At 33.5% G+C, this 6,090-nt stretch overlaps 1 protein-coding gene across 1 annotated transcript in view; it reads right to left on the reverse strand.

The window, feature by feature from the left end:
* Nucleotides 1-1,530, reverse strand: part of LOC106690995 (neural-cadherin) — a 79,598-nt gene extending 78,068 nt beyond the window's left edge. Inside the window, exon 1 of the mRNA XM_067051939.1 lies at nt 1,412-1,530. The gene's annotated coding sequence lies outside the window, so the exon portion shown is untranslated. The remainder of the gene's footprint in view (nt 1-1,411) is intronic.
* Nucleotides 1,531-6,090: the final 4,560 nt, after the last annotated feature.

Consider the following 6,090-nt stretch of genomic DNA (forward strand, 5'->3'; position numbering starts at 1 on the left):
TATATATATATTATTTATGACATTAAAATAATTGTTTCAAGTGTCTTTTATAATTAGATTTCATTCATTTTAGTATATCGATATTTTTGTGATAAATTGTTAAAACATATATATTTTTTTAAACCATTACTAGATTCAAACCATGGCACATTAATCAAACCTCGCCGCACCGCTTAATTCCTTAAAACACAGAGTATATCAGAATAACATTTATATTATATAGTAACACTTAAATTTTACTTACTATATCGTAAATTATCTTCTGTTTAGCTTTTTTTACAAAAAAAAAAAGTGTTTGTAAATGAAAAGTTCTAGAAAGAAACTATCGCAGCCGAAGCGGGTTATCAAAATAAACGGCTCATAGAACAACAGCCTTTGCTAAAATACTAAGGTGCCGCTTCAATGTATAGGGCATTGTTAATACTTTGAGGTTACCGCTCATATATAAATAAATATGTGAAAGAATCATTATTCCAAATTGTTTAATTTTACAAATCTAAGAAATGTAAGTCAACGTGAATAAGTGGCTGGCAAAAGTATTAATTCCCAAATGTAAAGGATCATTCAATATTTGTTTCAGTATAATCCGGAAATTTCCACCCATTGTAAATACATTGTGTTATAATAAATGTTTTTCATAGATAAAATTAAAACACAGAAATATTGTATCATAAGTAATTGAAAAACTCGAAAGAGAATAATATCTGCACCTAAGCTAATAATAAATGCTATTAGAAAATAAAGTCAATATTTCACTTCAACGAATATAATGGTATACACAACACCTATAACCTCAGCGAAGACCTAACGGGTTCAAAGGGCTTTGAGATTAACATAAATATATATCTCCATTGAGGATGGGGTCGAACGGCGGCGTGGTCCGCAATGCAGGGCAAAAAACCGGCGGCTTCTGAGGAGAAGTCGTAAGAAGTGCCACCCTTCCAGGAGGTCAAAGGTTAGGTTTGTACGGGGTAGTGCGGCCATCTTATCATATCAGGCCTCGTTCGGTAGGGCCCCCGGCCGACCGCATCCCCAACTGTCACCGGCCCCAAGTATGTTATGACAAGCAGTCAGCCTCAGCTCCTCTCAAAACGTACAAATATAAGAAGGGTTTAAGAAGAAAATAGATGTAAACCTTTGGGGAGTGGCCGGGGCCCGAAGCAGACAACAGAAATCAATATCACGACCACCGCCCGCCACTGCCATTTAAATAAACCACCCCCTCGGGACCTTGCTCCAAATCTTACCTAAACCGTCCAATTTATACTGCACATGACTTCTTTCGAAAACACATTAATACAAATAACATGATATAAAATCAAATAACAAAAAAATATTTCCTATTAATCATTAAATATAAAATATAAAGCTTATCTGACGTTGGTATCCTCAAATCCTGGTCGACACTTACTCTATATAAAAGTCTTGAAACTGATTGTGGCCTGCAGGCCTCGCATTCACTTAAAACAAGAAACACTTGAATAAGAGACGCAGCCGAATGAGGCCGTAGCGACGAGGTCAACTGTTGGCTGGAGACTGGTCTGTGTATTCGCGGCGGCCGAGCGGGGGCGGAAACAGCCGAACGCCCCCCTCCACCGTCGGCTCCCTCCTTTGAGATTTTCCCGCCACCGCCGGCTTCGGCCCGCTTCAGATGCCCACTATTTAATTACTGCTCACTAATTCAGGAGCAAGTTCATTGTTGTGACATCACTCCATAATCTGAGCAGCATTTTGTTTACTATTCAGTAATCCGATTTCCATTCCTTATACCATCCCACCGTCGGGCATGCGCCCGCATTTTGTGCGGCATATTTTGTATTCATTGGATATAGGGGAATAGAGAGATGGTATGCTTTCTTATTTATGTTTCATGATGTTTATGTAATCCTAGTTTTTAATAATCTCACAGAGCATGCACAGACGAATAAACATTCGCATTCGGTTCAAAAATTAGTGATGGAGCAGCCCCGATTCGATACTAGCTGAAGAGGAGAAAAAAGAGTTATTTCACTTCAGTTTTTTATTGCATTAATGAAAACTATATATAGTTACTAATCAAAATTGATGACTTTGCCCACCATGATAAGGAGGAATAAAAAATGGTGTCTGTTCCAGAAGTTACAAAAAATTTATTTTTGAGTTCTTTCAAGAGAACAGAAAATTGCATGTTATTTTTTGTTAGAGAGAGGTACAATTTTTATGTAGACTATACATGGGATACAGTGAATGTCATTAAAAAATAAATGTTGAAGTTTTCAAGGTGTGCGTCCCCCAAAAATTATATTTATTAAAAGAAACCTAGTTTTAGCTCATTTTACATTTAAATCTCTACAATATTAAAACAACGTACAACACTAAAAACTCTAATTGAGCCGCCTACGTTCAATAGTTCTCGAGATACAATTTTTCAAAAATTACATTTTTTTAATTAATGAAAAATCAATTTATTATGAATTTATTATTCCAAATATCATGGAAAATACTACTGGTAAGAACGACAAATATCTATTGGCTCTTAATTGAGGAGCTATAGCTGGATAGTAGTTTCCATGGTATTCGCCAAAATATATTCGTAAAATGTTTTTTTATGGTTGTTCGGAAAAAAAAACTTATGATATTCACCAAAATTAATTCACAAAATATTACTTTTTCTCTATTTCGAAAAAAATGCTTGTCTTTTGAAGAAGTTCACCTCAAGAAAAATTGAACGTAAAGAGTTTTATGAGAATTTTTTTAGTGATATCGGTAGTTTTAAGAATATTGAGCTCCGAATAGAGAATGAGTGAAACTTCTGGTTTTTCTATAATAAAATAACCCATCTCTACGGTACCAAGAAAGTTATTGGTTCCATATTGATTTGAAAATCTTTGGTGTTGAATTCTTTCAATAGATGAGATTAGAACACTAATTTTTATCTCCTATAATAATTATCCCATCGACTCAGTTCAGTAGAAGAAAATTATTGACTTTGTTCAAGCATAAGTCGTTTAGTGACCTAACTAGTTCATGTTTTTCCATGGTTTCAATCTTGTATTCGAATTTCTTAAGACATTCAGGAAAGAAGTTGATGTACCTGTGGAGATCGTTATACCCCAGACTGCGTGGCCCCTTACACAGCGGGCAGGTAAGCCAGTTAGTCTTGCAGGTCTTATCGGTGACCTGAAATAAAGTCCTATGCTTAAAACCCAGCCCACAAAACATAAACTATAAATTATTTTAGAAACTAGTTTCTACTGCACTTTATAGGGGATTGCATTTGTGGCTGCCCTAAAATATTTCCTAATTAGCTAATTATTTTTGAGCTATAACTCTTAAACGGCTCACTCTATAAAAAAGTTACAATATAACAAATTATAGAGCATCAAACTTTGCGTGGAATACATACTTTACTAACTTAATGGTTCGGTCATTTAGTACTCTATAAACCAAAAAAAAAGTTTTTTTCATACTTTTTATTTCTAATTCTAATAGACCGCACTTTAAACAGAAACGCATTTCTGGCGGACCTAAAACGGGTATTAAGCAACTAATTAGTTAGATGAAGGAAAGAATTATGAAAATTTAGGTCTTTTTTTGCGCTTATAAATCCACCGGATTTATTTATTTCAATGGTCACTTGAAAAAAATGTATAGAGAAACAAATGAAGAATATTCGATTATGGGTCAAATTAGGACTATAAAGTAATAATTCGATCAAGTGGTATGTTCTTAAACAAGAAATATCTCAGTTTTAAAAAAAAAAAATTGAAGACAAACATTTTTTTTTTTTCAATGGTTTACGATATACTATTTGTCTAAAGTAGGTTATAGTACTCATTCGATGTTGAATTTGAAACTCTTTAAATTATTTTCCAATAACATATTAGCTAATATAATAATAATTAGCTAGTTAGTAGGACTTTTAGGACCACCAAAACGGCGTCGTCGTCTTCTGAACTAAATTTTAAAATTATTTTCAGAATTATGTTATATGCTTCGGACTCCTGTCCTATATAAAAGCACCTGGGGGCTGAAATGTAATTCTCCACAGAACTGTCATCCTCGCCAAGGGAGTTGTCTCCACAACTGCGTGTCTCCAAAGTCTAATCTGTGCTCCTCTGAAGTTTTTTTTTTCTTTTTATGTTTGTTGTATTATCGAACAATGAAGATATAAAGTTAAGAACTATTATATCCAATTTGAATAGAATAGTTCTAAGGTTTACATCTTCATTTGTAATAGTTATCTTTTTATCGTGGTTGGAACTATTTCTCCTTTTTTATGCCTTAGTAAGAATTTCGATCATAACTATGGAGTAATTTTAAATATTTTCATCCTTAAGCCCGTCACGTTGTTGCTTAAGATCAGCCTCAGAATCAGAATATAGATGAAGATCTCCATATTTTGTCTTTTTTCTTTTTATGGCGACTTTAAGTTTTCCACTATTAAAAACATTTTTGAATGAGATTGTACAGTCTCACAGAGGTTTAAAGTTTAGATTTTTTAGTTTTTTAGGTCGACAAGACCTATACATTATACATATTTTTGTATTAACTACAATTTATAAAACCATTAAGATATAAAATAATAGCCGTTATAGACGTTAGAACTCAATACAAATATTTTTTTCTAATTTTATGATTTAACAAATTTTATAGTATACTTCATTATCTCTTATTTATATCAACCGAAAGCTGAACAAACAATAAATGTCCCTTATTTGTACATTTGTTATCCTATACAAGACGGAAACCGGTAAGAAAAAAGTTAGAAAGAGAAATTTCAAGAAAACTGATTGTCGGTGAAAATCGCCGCACAAATAAGAGTGTAATTCCAAGATCCCTCTTAACATTTGAATATCTATGATCAAAAGTGAAACTTATTAAAATAGTGTGGTACAATTTTATTTAGTAATACCGAAACAATTTCTATAATTGGATGCTTAAAATTAATCCATTTTTAGAACTAAATCTTAAATGCAGTTATGAAGAATTGTTCAGCTATAACAACGTTTGTCCTAATCCCTTAGCCCAATCCCTGCCTAGCATTACTCATCCATACAATCCTCCACGAAGGTTCAAACGACAGTGGCCCCGAGACCTATTATAAATAATTATATTGGAGTTCGGGCAAAGGCCAGATTCTAGATTTTTAATACCAGTGACGCGATTGAGAGATAACCGCCGGGATCTACCGGAATACCGCCGGCCTTTCCCTCCACAAGTTGGGGGAAGAATTTGTTTCGGAGTTCCCCAGGCAGATTTTTAATATTGTAAATAGCAGTGATTGTGTTTAAGATGTTATTTTCCTTTTTATTTATTTATAATTATTACTATCTTATGTGTTTCCTTCACTTCTATTTCTTATTTTTATATCATTTAATTTATATGTATGTATAAATGTAAATATGGCGTGAATGAGCTGATATCATCCATATTACCTTTGTCTAAAAATACAAGACAGAATATAATGTTACAAATATATAATAATAACAGTTTTCATTAACAGTTCTCCCAAAAAGAATTATACAGCTGTCATTACCCTGACCAAAATCGTGTAATCACTCCAATGAAATCATTTTCTGGTACGGTTATACAAATATGATTAATATCCTCCATCATCCTTAATTTCGAGTTAAATTAGAGAGAGTAGAATATATCAACAATCATAACCATAATAGTCATTGTCATTACAGTGATACTAATGGTCATCACACAAAATTTGGAAGAAGAAAATGATTTTAATTCTGCCTAACAATTTTAGCGAAACGAGGAGGCTTTCCTTAGTACAAACAAACTTAAAAATGCAGGTTTTATAGATTTTTTTATGACACCCTTCTTTGGAATTTTCGACAAAGGAGGAGGGGTTTATGACTAAAGCGGTAACCAGCCTATTGTAACCATAGTGGGTGGTCAAATTTCCATTTCGAGGAACCACCAGGCCGGATTGGAACCAGCGCCACGTCAGTCACGAAGAATTCGCTAACACCCTGAGCTACAAACGATCCTCACTTACCTATAAATGGAATATATAATAAGTAATACTCCAATTCAAGTTTTCGACGGAAAAACGTGTTTTGAGGTTCCCTAAGTCCAAAACCTAGTCTTGCAAAA

Source organism: Halyomorpha halys, unplaced genomic scaffold, assembly GCF_000696795.3.
Source record: "Halyomorpha halys isolate HHAL.00 unplaced genomic scaffold, Hhal_1.1 Scaffold2024.1, whole genome shotgun sequence".
Taxonomy (NCBI): Eukaryota; Metazoa; Arthropoda; class Insecta; order Hemiptera; family Pentatomidae; genus Halyomorpha; species Halyomorpha halys.